This window comes from Bidens hawaiensis, unplaced genomic scaffold, assembly GCF_021521415.1.
Source record: "Bidens hawaiensis isolate Kalapana, Puna unplaced genomic scaffold, B.hawaiensis_p1.1 tig00033112_1, whole genome shotgun sequence".
Taxonomy (NCBI): Eukaryota; Viridiplantae; Streptophyta; class Magnoliopsida; order Asterales; family Asteraceae; genus Bidens; species Bidens hawaiensis.
Window position 1 is genome coordinate 43,627 of NW_027495652.1, and position 14,589 is coordinate 58,215.

Consider the following 14,589-nt stretch of genomic DNA (forward strand, 5'->3'; position numbering starts at 1 on the left):
GTAATGGTGTTATAGCCATATATATATATATATATATATATATATATATATATATATATATAGGGGTGGGTTATTGTACAATAATCAGTTATCGTACATTATGTACGCGAGCTTTATAAACGTTGATTTAACTTTTACGCGGTGGCAAAATCTAAATAACCTAAATTTAATTCTACGATCTAATTCATCAATTGATTCATCGGGCGTCCATCCATATCAATATAATTCAATTTTCGATCCATATCAAATTAATCTACAGATTGACATCAAACTAAATTGAGTTATCTTAACCTAAAAATGTTCGTTACCTGCGAATAAACTTCTAACACAATCGGTCAATTTATTTTACAATTAAACAAACAATTGCTGTTTGTTCTTCAATTTTTCGCCTAATCATATAAATTTGAGCCTTCAATTTTACAGTTGCAACTTATTTTGGATGTTAAACAAAACTGAAGACACTGTACAATTAAACATTCTAATAAAAATGAACACCTTTAAACGTTCAACCACGATCAATACCAAAACCTTAGAAGTTCCAACAAAAAGGTTTAGAAGTTCTAACAAGAACTTTAGAAGTTCTAACAAAACGTTTAGAAGTTCAAGCTAAATTCACCTTTTAAACGTTCAGGCAAAATAACTTAAAAGTTTAGGCAAAAAAACTTTAAACGTTCAAGCCAAATTCCCATCTTTAAACGTTCAGTCACGTTCAGGCTTAAAACTTTAAACGTTCAGTTAAAACCCATCACTCTAAACTCAAAATTGATCAATTAAAACTTCAAATTGATGATTAATTGGACCAATTACAAAGTTTAATTGATCAATTAGTTCAACAATTTCAGTTTCAATTGGTCAATTTTATCAATTGACCTGTGTGACGGATTCCCATCTTTAAACGTTCAGTCATGTTCAGGCTTAAAACTTTAAATGTTCAGTTAAAACCCATCCCTCAAAACTCAAAATTGATCAATTGAAACTTCAAATTGATGATTAATTGGACCAATTACAAAGTTTAATTGATCAATTAGTTCAACAATTGCAGTTTTGATCAATTAGTTCAACAATTGCAGTTTCAATTGGTCAATTTTATCAACTGACCTGTGTGACGGAGGAAGATGGTGTACGGTGGACAAAATCATTAGATGGTGGAAGGTGGACCAAAATCATTGGATGGTGACGGATTGCTGAACGATCATGGTGAAGGTGGACGGAATCGATGGGAGCAGCGGTGGACGAAGACCGGCTCGCCGTTGTTGTTGCTCGCTACTCTGATAGGATAACCCTAGATCGCTAATTGTAATCTAACATTCCGTAGCCTCGCGTACGTAATGTACGATAATCAATTTTGTATTTTATCCTTTATATATATATATATATAGAAAAGAGTTCAAATAAAAAACTGTTTTGTGAGAAGTGTGAGAATGCTTTAAAATAAAGTGCATCACCTAAATAGGACACTATACTATGTAAATAGTAAACTATACAACTTTTAGAAACTATCAATCTCAACCACTAGATCCTAGATCCAATGGTCTACATCTATTCTTATGTTTCTCACAAAAATATTATTTTTTACGTTAACCTTACCCTATATATATATATATATATATATATATATATATAGGTATTGGATCATTTCAGAAGTTTTTTTACAGCGAGAAGTGAATGTGTAACTCCATTAATCCCTAATTTCACTCCTTTTTTTATTGTGTAGGTACGTATTTTTGTATATGTGTATGTATGTTTGTATGTGTAGGTATGTAGGTTTGAATGTGGCTCGGTACGTTTGTATGTGTGTAGGTAGGTTTGAATGTGTGTATCTAAGAAATTAATACAACCAACCTACATACATGTAGGTAACATCATAAGAAAGTTAGTGAAGTTAGGGATTAATGGAGTTACACCTTCACTTCTCGCGCTTCTCGCTGTAATATCACTTCTCGCAAGATTCATCCCCATATATATATATATAGATAAAGGATAGAATACGAAAATCCTTTATCGTACAATATGTACGCGACATTCTGGAACGTCCATCTTCAATAACCATCATAATCCTAAAATCATAATTACGCGAGCCGGCCTCCGTCAACCTCTTCTCCCGTCGATTCCGTCCACCTTCACCATCGCCGTTCAACGATTCCGTCCACCATCCACCTTTGCGACCACCATCTTCTTCCGACACAACCATCAATTGTTGCTCACATGTCAGTTGATAAAATTGCCCATTTGAAATTGAAATTGTTGAACTAATTGATCAATTAAACTTTGAAATGGTCCAATTAATCATCAATTTGAAGTTTCAATTAATCAATTTTGAGTTTTGCAGAAACCCAGTTGCAGACGCTCCATATTTTGTTCATATGATCGAATCAATGATCAAATTAACGGTCGATTGACGATTGTTTGATGATTATGAGATTATATGAAGTGATTTCAGTGTTCAATTTCATGTTTACATGTGTTTAATTTTTTTTTTGTTTTAGAAGTTCTAAACACCCAGAACTTCTAAACTTTATCATTATCAGAACTTCTAAACTTTTTTAAACACCCAGAACTTATTAAAACTTCTAAACTTTATCAGAACTTCTAAACTTTTTTTAACAACCTAAACTTCTTAAAACGTATTAGAATGTTTACAGATGTTCATTTTTTTTAACACCCAGATCTTCTTTGAATGTATTAGAACGTTTAAAGATGTTCTTTTTTGGTCAGAACGTTTAAAGGTATTCCGTTTTGTTTCATAACGTTTAAACATAATATTTGTACTGAACTTATAAACAACATTATTTAAAAACGTATAAACAGAACGTATAAACCTTTTGTACTGAACTTTTAAAGTTTAATTGATTTTGTTCTGAACGTTTAAACAGACCGTATAATACGTTTAAACAGGACGTATAAACTTAATGTTAATACGTTCAATATTAAAACCCAGAACTCAAAACTCAAAATTGATCGACGGAAGCTTCAAATTGATGATTAATTGGATCAATTTCAAGGTTAATTGATCAATTAGGCTCATCAACAATTTCAATTTCAATTTCAATTTCAATTGGAAATTGCTTAACTGACCTGTGACCAACGATCGATGGTGGTAACGGACGATGGTGATGCTCATGACAGTAGACGATGATCGCGACGGTGGACTTTGACGGGTATGCGTTAAGTATTTTTAGGTTAATTACAATTATGCCACTAAGCAGTTTTAATTTCAATTAGAATTGGTGGTGTAGGAAGTCGCGTATGTAATGTACGATAAGCGATTATTGTACATTAACTCACCCATATATATATATATATATATATATATATGTATATCACACACACACAAATAGAATAATAAACACAAACTCACAAACAGGTGACAAACAGCCATCGCCCCCCCCCCCCACACACACAAATCGCCCAAATATCGCCTGGGGCGGTGTTCCACAAATTTGTCGCCCCAAAACTTCTCAAATTGTCACCCACTACGGATAGCCTAAGTCCCCATAACACATAGCCAAATAATAACCTATAGATGGGGATCTTGGTTCTTCCTTTATGGGTCGGTTTGAAAGGAAGGTATAGGATGGGTGTGCATTTGGAAAATATCCGGTTGGGTAGTATTGTGGTACTTGTGGTGGTTAGTAGGTGGGAATTTCCGAGTGGCGGTATGCTGGTATTTCCGTGGGTTAATACATAGGCATAGTCGGTGGATGATAGCTCGAGTGTCTTGGTGGTTCGATTCTTTGTGGTGGTGGACTATCGGGTAATTTAATTGGCCATTGCTCAGTCCCGGGGAAGTATATTGGCTTAGGACGTTCAATGTATTGGTCTCGGCTAAAGAAGGCCTCAAAGTAATCTTCATCCATGACGTCTTTTGGGAACTTGTAGTATTTTCTTGCTCTTCTTGCTTCACGATCATAATACTCCATTAATTTCTCATAAGACATCTTTGGGTGGTTTAGAATGTAGAGAGGGAAAGAGAAGGTTACCAACCAATCTTATCCCTATTCAAATAAACAAATAAATTATTTTCCTATGCTTGGATCGAAGCTTGGGTATTGTTTTATGATACCCAATTCGCTAAGATCTATGGCTCTGATACCAACCTGTCACACCCCCATGTTAGGCCTAGGCGTGTGACTCGATAGTTGGTACCACATTTGTAATTAAATCAGAGTTGCGGGTTAATGCGGAAGACTTTAATAAACATGTGGATTTAAAGTTTAAATATTTACATTACAAAAGTCGAGACGAAAGTCTCGTTTAGTTTTACTTGTTTATATGTTTTACAAAACCACCATATTTTAATATTTATACAAAATTATCCGAGCCATCGGATTCTTGAGCCTTCGTCCTTTAGCTCTAATCTTGGTTACCTGCAAAATGTTATGAAAATACGTCAGCAACGAATGCTGGTGAATATGCTGACGCGAAAACATTTTCTTTTACTTTGTTACCCCTCGAGGGTTACGCGTGCCTCGGCCCATCTTGGCTTAGGAATAACAAAGTTAAAACAATATCATTATAACTCGAGTCTCTACCTCCGTCACCCCAGCAAGACACCGCAACGTCCCGACGTACTTAGGTACCATAAATATACACAAGGTCATTCTCACTCGAACATACTTTGGTTCGGCCCATCGTGGCTGGAGGTCGTGACCAGGCGTGGTGCGATGTGCCCACCGCATTTTACCACATATGTAAGGATCCAGACAAACGTATACTACAGCCTGAGGGCTAGGCTTTTACTCTTATTCATAATGTTTTTAGAGACACTTAGTCTCATGTAAAGTTTTACACATAACACGTTTATTTATTTGAAAACAAGTTTGTAAAAGTGGGGCGTATTCACCTTTGATCGGGATCGGTTTCCAACACCGTCCTTGCGTACTCTTTCTTGCTACCTCGCACCTATAGTACGAGTATAACTTTTATTAGTCGGATATACAATCCGGCTTAAAACCTTTAGTCTTATTATCTCGATGAACCTTTAGTTCATTTCTTTTACTTTAAAACCTTTAGTTTTAAAAGCAATATTTATAAACCTTTAGTTTATTATAAAAACCCGACGTTTCTTCTTCTTTAAGAAACGTATTCTTTTCTTTATTATTTAAGAATACACATTATACTTAAATAATAATTATAACAAAGAACTATATAGCACATATATATACACATTTCTTTTCTTATTTCATTTATTTGTTATATTATTTTCTTTCCATAAACATCGAGCATAAATCCGACTTAGGGCATTAAGCCTTTATAATATTTTATTATTATATTATTCGGGTAGTAAGCCTTACCTTTTCTCGGCTTATAATTCCCTAGATGTTCGAGCAGCACTTCTATGCCGCTTAGTCCTTCCAACACTCGCCTTGATTGCCACTTCACTTTGGCACGCAAATCGAGACACCAACTCTTCTCGGCACGCACTTCGAGGTGATCGTCGGGTTGAAAAACGGCACCACCTTCTTGCTTGGAACGTCGTCGGAAAGTGGTACGGATATCGAGGTATGGCACATTTATCGAGCAATCGGGGCACGGTTTTCGAGGTGGATCGTTGGCACGAATTTCGAGGCTTAGAGAGATGTTTAGAGAGAGGGAGAGTTGTAAACTGATTTTGGTGTGGTTTATGAAGGGCCCAGACCTGCTATTTATAGGCAAAATTTTGGTCCTATCGCGATACGCGACAGGCTTCTTGTAACCCATCGCGTAGCGCGATGTAGCTTAGCACAGTCACAACGTAGGTCTGCCACGTGTTGCTACGTGGCAGACGGTGTGGCACGTGTTAACACGTGGCGGACGATGTGCTACATGTTGCCACGTATTGGGATACGTGGCGAGAGGTGTGCCACATGTGGACGCGTGGCAGTCTTGTGCCAGAGGTGTCAGGACACGTCATCGCGATACGCGATGACGTAGGTTCAACCATCGATCGTGTATCGCTGTTGACCCTTCCAGAAGGTTTGACCAAGCCCCTTCGCGATACGCGATGGCTTGTCCTTTGTCCCCATCGCGTAGCGCGATAGGACAGAAAATAGATTTTTCATTTTTAACCTTGGAGTTTGGATTTGGTAGAATTAGTCCCTTAACTTTGGAAAGTTAACATTTTTGGCCCGAAATTTCCATGATGTTACATCCTCCCCACCTTGAAATAAATCTCATCCTCGATATTGCTTTACGAGAATAAGTGGGGGTATTTCTTTCTCATTTCAGACTCGAGTTTCCAAGTATACTCGGGTCCTCATCGGGAATCCCATTTTACTTTCACTATTTTCAAAGTTCGTCTTTTGAGCTTCTTAAGTTTTGAATCCTCGATTTGAATTGGGCGTTCAACAAATTTTAAGTTCTCGTTAATTTCAACATCTTTTAACGGCATCGTAAGAGATTCATCGGTTGAACATTTACGCAGATTCGAGATATGGAATACATCGTGTATCCCTTGCATTTCCTCGGGTAGTCGCAATCGATATGCGACGGTACCAATTCGTTCGAGTACCTCGAAGGGTCCAACGAATCGAGGACTTAACTTTCCTTTCTTGCCGAAACGAACCACGCCCTTCCATGGCGAGACTTTCAAAAGATCTTTATAACCGACATTGAATTCTAACGGCTTACGACGGACATCGGCATAACTCTTTTGGCGATCACGTGCCGTCTTAAGTCGTTCGCGGATTTGGATAACTTTGTCGGTGGTTTCTTGGACTATCTCGGGTCCGGATAATTGATTATCTCCAGTTTCAGACCAACACACGGGCGTTCTACACTTTCGACCATACAACGCCTCGAACGGTGCGGCTTGAATACTTGCATGATAACTATTGTTATATGAAAATTTCATTAGGGGTAAGTGGTCATCCCAACTTCCACCTAAGTCTATCACGCAAGCTCTGAGCATGTCTTCCAACGTTTGAATTGTTCTTTCGCTTTGCCCATCGGTTTGCGGATGATAGGAAGTGCTAAGGTTTAACTTCGTACCTAGCGCTTGTTCGAAGCTTTTCAGAAGTGAGACGTGAAACGACTGTCTCGATCAGAAATAATGGACAACGGTACCCCATGTAGGGCCACAATATTGTTAACATAGATACGAGCTAATTTGTCCATTGAGTAACACTCATTGATGGGTATGAAGTTTGCGGACTTTTTTCATCGATCCACAATTACCCAAATTGCATTATGTTGTCGAGTCGTTTTAGGGAGTTTGGTAATGAAATCCATGGTAATCAACTCCCACTTCCATACGGGAAGTTCGGGTTGCTGAAGCAATCCCGAAGGCTTTTGGTGCTCAGCCTTGACTTTTAAACACGTCAAACATTTCGCCACATGCGAAGCGACATCTCTCTTCATTCCATTCCACCAATAGTTCTCTTTAAGGTTATGATACATTTGGCGCTCCCGGGATGCATCGTATATTTAGACTTATGGGCTTCGTTTAATATCTTCTCACGTAATCCTCCAACAATTGGTACCCAAATTCGGTTTCCCATTCTAAGAATGCCATCATCACCTTTGACTAACGAGTCAATGGTGCCATTACGTTTTTCATCAGAGATTTGATTCTCGTTGATCGCTTGAATTTGAGCGGACTTGATTTGGTCAACAAGATCGATTTGAAGTTCTAGCCTTAACGCTCGGACTCTTTTCGGCTTTTCGTGCTCTTTACGACTTAAGGCGTCAGCCACAACGTTGGCCTTACCTTCATGATAAACTATTTCGCAGTCATAGTTGTTGAGAGTCTCCATCCAGCGTCGTTGGCGCATGTTGAGCTCCTTTTGATCAAAGATGTGCTTTAAGCTCTTATGATCAGTGTACACGGTAAATCTTACTCCATAGAGATAGTGCCTCCATATCTTAAGTGCACAGATTATGGCGCCTAACTCAAGATCGTGAGTCGTATAGTTCTTCTCGTGTACTTTCAATTGACGAGAGGCGTAAGCGATTACTTTCTTTCGTTGCATCAATACACATCCCAAGCCGGAATGGGACGCATCGTAAAAGACGACGTAGTCTTCAATACCTTCTGGCAAGGCCAGTATGGGAGCTTGGGTAAGCCTTTGTTTGAGTATATCGAACGCCTCGTGTTGCTTGTTCCCCATTCATATTTGACATTCTTTCGAGTCAAGGAGGTTAGGGGAACAGCGATTCGTGAAAAGTTCTCAATGAACCTTTGATAATAGCCGGCCAATCCAAAGAAGCTTCGGATCTCGGTTGGCGACTTTGGGATCTCCCACTTCGAGATAGCTTCAATCTTAGCGGGGTCTACTTGAATTCCGTTAACCTTGATGATGTGACCAAGAAATTGCACCTCGTGCAACCAGAACACGCATTTCGAGAACTTGGCGTACAATTTCCCGGTTATAAGAATTTCAAGTAACGTTCGAAGGTGATTTTCATGATCGGCCTTAGTCTTAGAGTAAACTAGTATGTCGTCGATGAATACGATCACAAATTTATCTAAATAAGGCTTACAGATACGGTTCATCATATCCATGAACGCAGCCAGCGCATTAGTAAGTCCAAATGGCATAACGGTGAACTCATAATGGCCATACCTTGTTCGAAACGCGGTCTTTGGAATGTCTTCGGATTGAACCTTAAGTTGGTGATAGCCGGAGCGGAGATCGATCTTGGAAAAGAATCTAGCACCTTGGAGTTGGTCGAACAGGTCATCGATACGCGGGAGTGGATAACGGTTCTTGATTGTAAATTTGTTGAGAGCTCGGTAATCAATACACATCCGCATGGATCCATCCTTCTTTTTGACGAATAGTATCGGCGCTCCCCATGGCGATGAACTTGGTCGTATAAATCCTTTCTCGAGAAGCTCGTCAAGTTGTTTATTCAGTTGTTTCATCTCGGTTGGTGCGAGGCGATATGGGGCTTTGGCGATCGGAGCAGTGCCGGGAATGAGATCGATTCTAAATTCCACCTCACGGTCGGGAGGAGTGCCGAGGAGTTCGTCAGGAAAGACATCAGCAAAATTGGAAACTACAAGAACGTCTCTGATTTCTTTGGGTTTAGATTCTTCGATGACGTAGGCCATGAATGCTAAGCATCCTTGATTTAAACATTTGTTAGCCCTTATCATTGAGATTAGGCTAACTTGGCCAGCGTCTTTATCTCTTCGATTCGTATGGTACGTTTGTCCGGGGATTAGAGTTCAATAGTCTTGCTATTGTAAAGGATACAGGCATGGTTGTCGGATAACCAATCCATACTCAATACAACATCAAAACCAACAAGAGTCATGGGCAACAATTGAATAGGTAAAACGTAACTGACTAATAAGATTTTTCCGTTTTCTAAAGCTTCGTAGATTTTAACAATTTCACCACTAGCGGTCTCGACGCTTAGAGTTTTATTAAGTTTGATTAAGGGTTCGTTTAATAGACTATAAAACTTATAATCTATAAAACTTAAATTGGCTCCTGAATCAAACAAGACTCTAGCATATACATTGTTAACAAGAAACGTACCGGTAATGGTTTCTGGTGTATCGGCCGCTTTCTTCGTATCAAGGACGAACACTCTTGCATTGCCCTTCCTGGGCTCACTCTTCTGACCGCTACCACCCGCACCACCAGCCGCGGGTTTATTCTTGGGGCATTCAAAGCTAAGATGTCCCATCTCCTTGCAATTGTAGCAAGTCATCTTCTTCTTCCAGCAATCGGTCGTGGCGTGACCGAATTTGTGACATGACTCACAAGGACGGGGAGTTAGATGGCATCGACCCCTATGGTATTTCTTGCAAGTTTTGCATTGTGGGATGCCGGAGCCGAAGCCAGACCTTCGTTGGTTGACTCCCTTACCCTTGAAACGGGCATTTCCTTCCTTCTTCGTATCTTGCATCGACACGACCTTCTTATCTTCCTCTTTGTTGCGGATCATTCCACCAATTAGGTATCCAGCTAACTCCATCGCGGAGTCGGCGGTTTGGGGCAAGTGTGACCTCACCATATCACGAATTTCCCATGGTAGCTCCTATGTATAGCGTGTAACTTTGCTGGATTCCGGGGTAACCAGCTGGGGCACCAAGCGACAATACTCGTGGAATTTGGTATTATACTCATGAAGGTTTGTTCCGACAACCTTGTGAGATATGAACTTGGTTTGAATTTGGTTCGTTTCATGCATCGGACAGAATTTCGACATTAACAGTTCCTTAAATTCGCTCCATGACAACCCATACATTACTTCCCTTCCTTTACTTATGATTAGTGTGTTCCACCACTCTAGCACTTTGCCTTTGAACATCCGGGCGGAGTGTTGAATCTTCTCCTCTTCCGAACACTTGCTCGTGATTACAATCGTCTCCATTTATTCAAGCCACCTTACAGTCGCGATGGCTCTCTTATCGCCGTGGAATTCCTTCGGCCCATAGTACTTGAAGTCCTTGAACGTACACCCACCAATCTTGAGCTTTTTAATTCTTGACGAACGCCTCCATCAGCGTTTGATTCATGAACACTCTCATCTACGTGCGAGGGTCTAGAACGGGGTTTAGAAACAGATTTTTGGAAAGGATTTACAGAGTGGGAATGTTTTGTTTGACGAGATTGGGACCTAGCCATTGATTCTTCCCTAACGGCATCTTTTATCATCTTTTGAATTCGATCCATAATTTTTTCGGGAATTGGATCTTCTTGTTCTTTTTCGGGCCCCTTTCCTTTTTCTTTTTTCTTATCAGCTTCCGTTTGGGGAGCCTCAAAGTTATTACTTTGTCGAGACATTTTATCTTTTTCTTTTTATTCTTTTTATCTGAAATTTTAACGAATGCTCTTCATTAAACACACATTTTATTTCATCATTTGTATATACCATACATGGTATATACAAGGATTATTACAACACACTTATATATATACATTCATATCTAATGTATATATATTTTCTTATCCATAAAACACATTACAAACAAACTACATTACACACACATTCTTCCTTTCTTGAAACACGCCATCACTATCTCAGTCCTTTAGAAACTTCTTAACAACCCTCGTCAGTTTGTTGCATTTGTGAAGAAGCTTCTCTCATATCTTCTTCTTCTTTTTCCCTTCTTCATCCATCTTCTTCCTCCAGTCATCAGTCTCGTGCAATGAGTGATCCAGGTGTTCTTCGTATGACTGCGGAATAACGTCAGGGTATCCATATTGTGGCGGTGGGTCATGGTAACCCAGCGTCACCATCTCGAAGTGGTTTATTGGTTCAGGATACGGGACGTAAGTCTGATCAGATGCAAGGTAGAGGTATGTCTTGGGGGCCTGATTTTGCTCGCGAATCTCATCAACTTGTTCTTGAATTGAAGGGATCTTTCCTTGAAATGACGGGAAGCTTGATGAAGCTTGGTTCCTTACCTGCTCAAGATACTGGACATACGAATCGACGGAACCGTAGCTTGGGTTGTTGGAAGTGAGTGATCCATCAATGGACGTTGATATCTCATTAGGGTTGTCAGGATGCTCTTCTTCCGGTTCGGTTTCTTCCATAGGATCCTCTTCTTCGGGATCTTCCTCATCTTCCTCCATAGGCTCTTCCTCCTCTTCCATATACTGAGTGGCATCGCTGATCATCGCGGGTATCTTGAAACTCTCGTAACGCATCGTCATCCTCATTCTTGGTTTGCGGGATGATCATTCACCATTGTTGGGTTGTGAGTTGACTTCATGAGCGGTAGAGCTTCCAGTATGAAACCTTCGCTGGTCGGAGTGGCACTGCATCCAATCGGAGGACAGGGATCTTGGTTCTTCCTTTATGGGTCGGTTTGAAAGGAAGGTATAGGATGGGTGTGCATTTGGAAAATATCCGGTTGGGTAGTATTGTGGTACTTGTGGTGGTTGGTAGGTGGGAATTTCCGAGGGGCGGTATGCTGGTATTTCCGTGGGTTGATACATAGGCATAGTCGGTGGATGATAGCTCGAATGTCTTGGTGGTTCGATTCTTTGTGGTGGTGGACTATCAGGTAATTTAATTGGGCATTGCTCAGTCCCGGGGAAGTATATTGGTTTAGGACGTTCAATGTATTGGTCTCGGCTAAAGAAGGCCTCAAAGTAATCTTCATCCATGACGTCTTTTGGGAACTTGTAGTATTTTCTTGCTCTTCTTGCTTCACTATCATAATACTCCATTAATTTCTCATAAGACATCTTTGGGTGGTTTAGAATGTAGAGAGGGAAAGAGAAGGTTACCAACCAATCTTATCCCTATTCAAATAAACAAATAAATTATTTTCCTATGCTTGGATCGAAGCTTGGGTATTGTTTTATGATACCCAAATCGCTAAGATCGATGGCTCTGATACCAACCTGTCACACCCCCATCTTAGGCCTAGGCGTGTGACTCGATAGTTGGTACCACATTTGTAATTAAATCAGAGTTGCGGGTTAATGCGGAAGACTTTAATAAACATGTGGATTTAAAGTTTAAATATTTACATTACAAAAGTCGAGACGAAAGTCTCGTTTAGTTTTACTTGTTTATATGTTTTACAAAACCACCATATTTTAATATTTATACAAAATTATCTGAGCCATCGGATTCTTGAGCCTTCGTCCTTTAGCTCTAATCTTGGTTACCTGCAAAATGTTATGAAAATACGTCAGCAACGAATGCTGGTGAATATGCTGACGCGAAAACATTTTCTTTTACTTTGTTACCCCTCGAGGGTTACGCGTGCCTCGGCCCATCTTGGCTTAGGAATAACAAAGTTAAAACAATATCATTATAACTCGAGTCTCTACCTCCATCACCCCAGCAAGACACCGCAACGTCCCGACGTACTTAGGTACCATAAATATACACAAGGTCATTCTCACTCGAACATACTTTGGTTCGGCCCATCGTGGCTGGAGGTCGTGACCAGGCGTGGTGCGATGTGCCCACCGCATTTTACCACATATGTAAGGATCCAGATAAACGTATACTACAGCCTGAGGGCTAGGCTTTTACTCTTATTCATAATATTTTTAGAGACACTTAGTCTCATGTAAAGTTTTACACATAACACGTTTATTTATTTGAAAACAAGTTTGTAAAAGTGGGGCGTATTCACCTTTGATCGGGATCGGTTTCCAACACCGTCCTTGCGTACTCTTTCTTGCTACCTCGCACCTATGGTACGAGTATAACTTTTATTAGTCGGATATACAATCCGGCTTAAGACCTTTAGTCTTATTATCTCGATGAACCTTTAGTTCATTTCTTTTACTTTAAAACCTTTAGTTTTAAAAGCAATATTTATAAACCTTTAGTTTATTATAAAAACCCGACGTTTCTTCTTCTTTAAGAAACGTATTCTTTTCTTTATTATTTAAGAATACACATTATACTTAAATAATAATTATAACAAAGAACTATATAGCACATATATATACACATTTCTTTTCTTATTTCATTTATTTGTTATATTATTTTCTTTCCATAAACATCGAGCATAAATCCGACTTAGGGCATTAAGCCTTTATAATATTTTATTATTATATTATTCGGGTAGTAAGCCTTACCTTTTCTCGGCTTATAATTCCCTAGATGTTCGAGCAGCACTTCTATGCCGCTTAGTCCTTCCAACACTCGCCTTGATTGCCACTTCACTTTGGCACACAAATCGAGACACCAACTCTTCTCGGCACGCACTTTGAGGTGATCATCGGGTTGAAAAACGGCACCACCTTCTTGCTTGGAACGTCGTCGGAAAGTGGTACGGATATCGAGGTATGGCACATCTATCGAGGAATCGGGGCACGGTTTTCGAGGTGGATCGTTGGCACGAATTTCGAGGCTTAGAGAGATGTTTAGAGAGAGAGAGAGAGTTGTAAACTGATTTTGGTGTGGTTTATGAAGGCCCCAGACCTGCTATTTATAGGTAAAATTTTGGATCCTATCGCGATACGCGACAGGCTTCTTGTAACCCATCGCGTAGCGCGATGTAGCTTCGCACAGTCACAACGTAGGTCTGCCACATGTTGCTACGTGGCAAACGATGTGACACGTGTTAACACGTGGCGGACGATGTGCCACGTGTCGGGACACGTGGCGAGAGGTGTGCCACGTGTGGACGCGTGGCAGTCTTGTGCCAGAGGTGTCAGGACACGTCATCGCGATACGCGATGGCGTAGGTTCAACCAGCGATCGCGTATCGCTGTTGACCCTTCCAAAAGGTTTGACCAAGCCCCTTCGCGATACGCGATGGCTTGTCCTTTGTCCCCATCGCGTAGCGCGATAGGACAGAAAATAGATTTTTCATTTTTAACCTTGGAGTTTGGATTTGGTAGAATTAGTCTCTTAACTTTGGAAAGTTGACATTTTTGGCACAAAATTTCCGTGATGTTACAATATTCCTTGTACTTAACCATTTTTATAGCATTTTCACATTACTAGACTCGAAATATGTTTTTTTTTCTTTCTAAAGTTGCATTTTAACATCATTAGATTCTAGATATGTCTTTTGTTTTTATTATTATTATTATTATTATTATTATTATTATTATTATTATTATTATTATTATTATTATTTGTGAATTTGCATGAGTAAACAAGCCTTTTGTGGAAAAGAAGTGAAATCTACCAGAAAAAGGAAGAATTCCACCAGGTATAGCCAAGCAT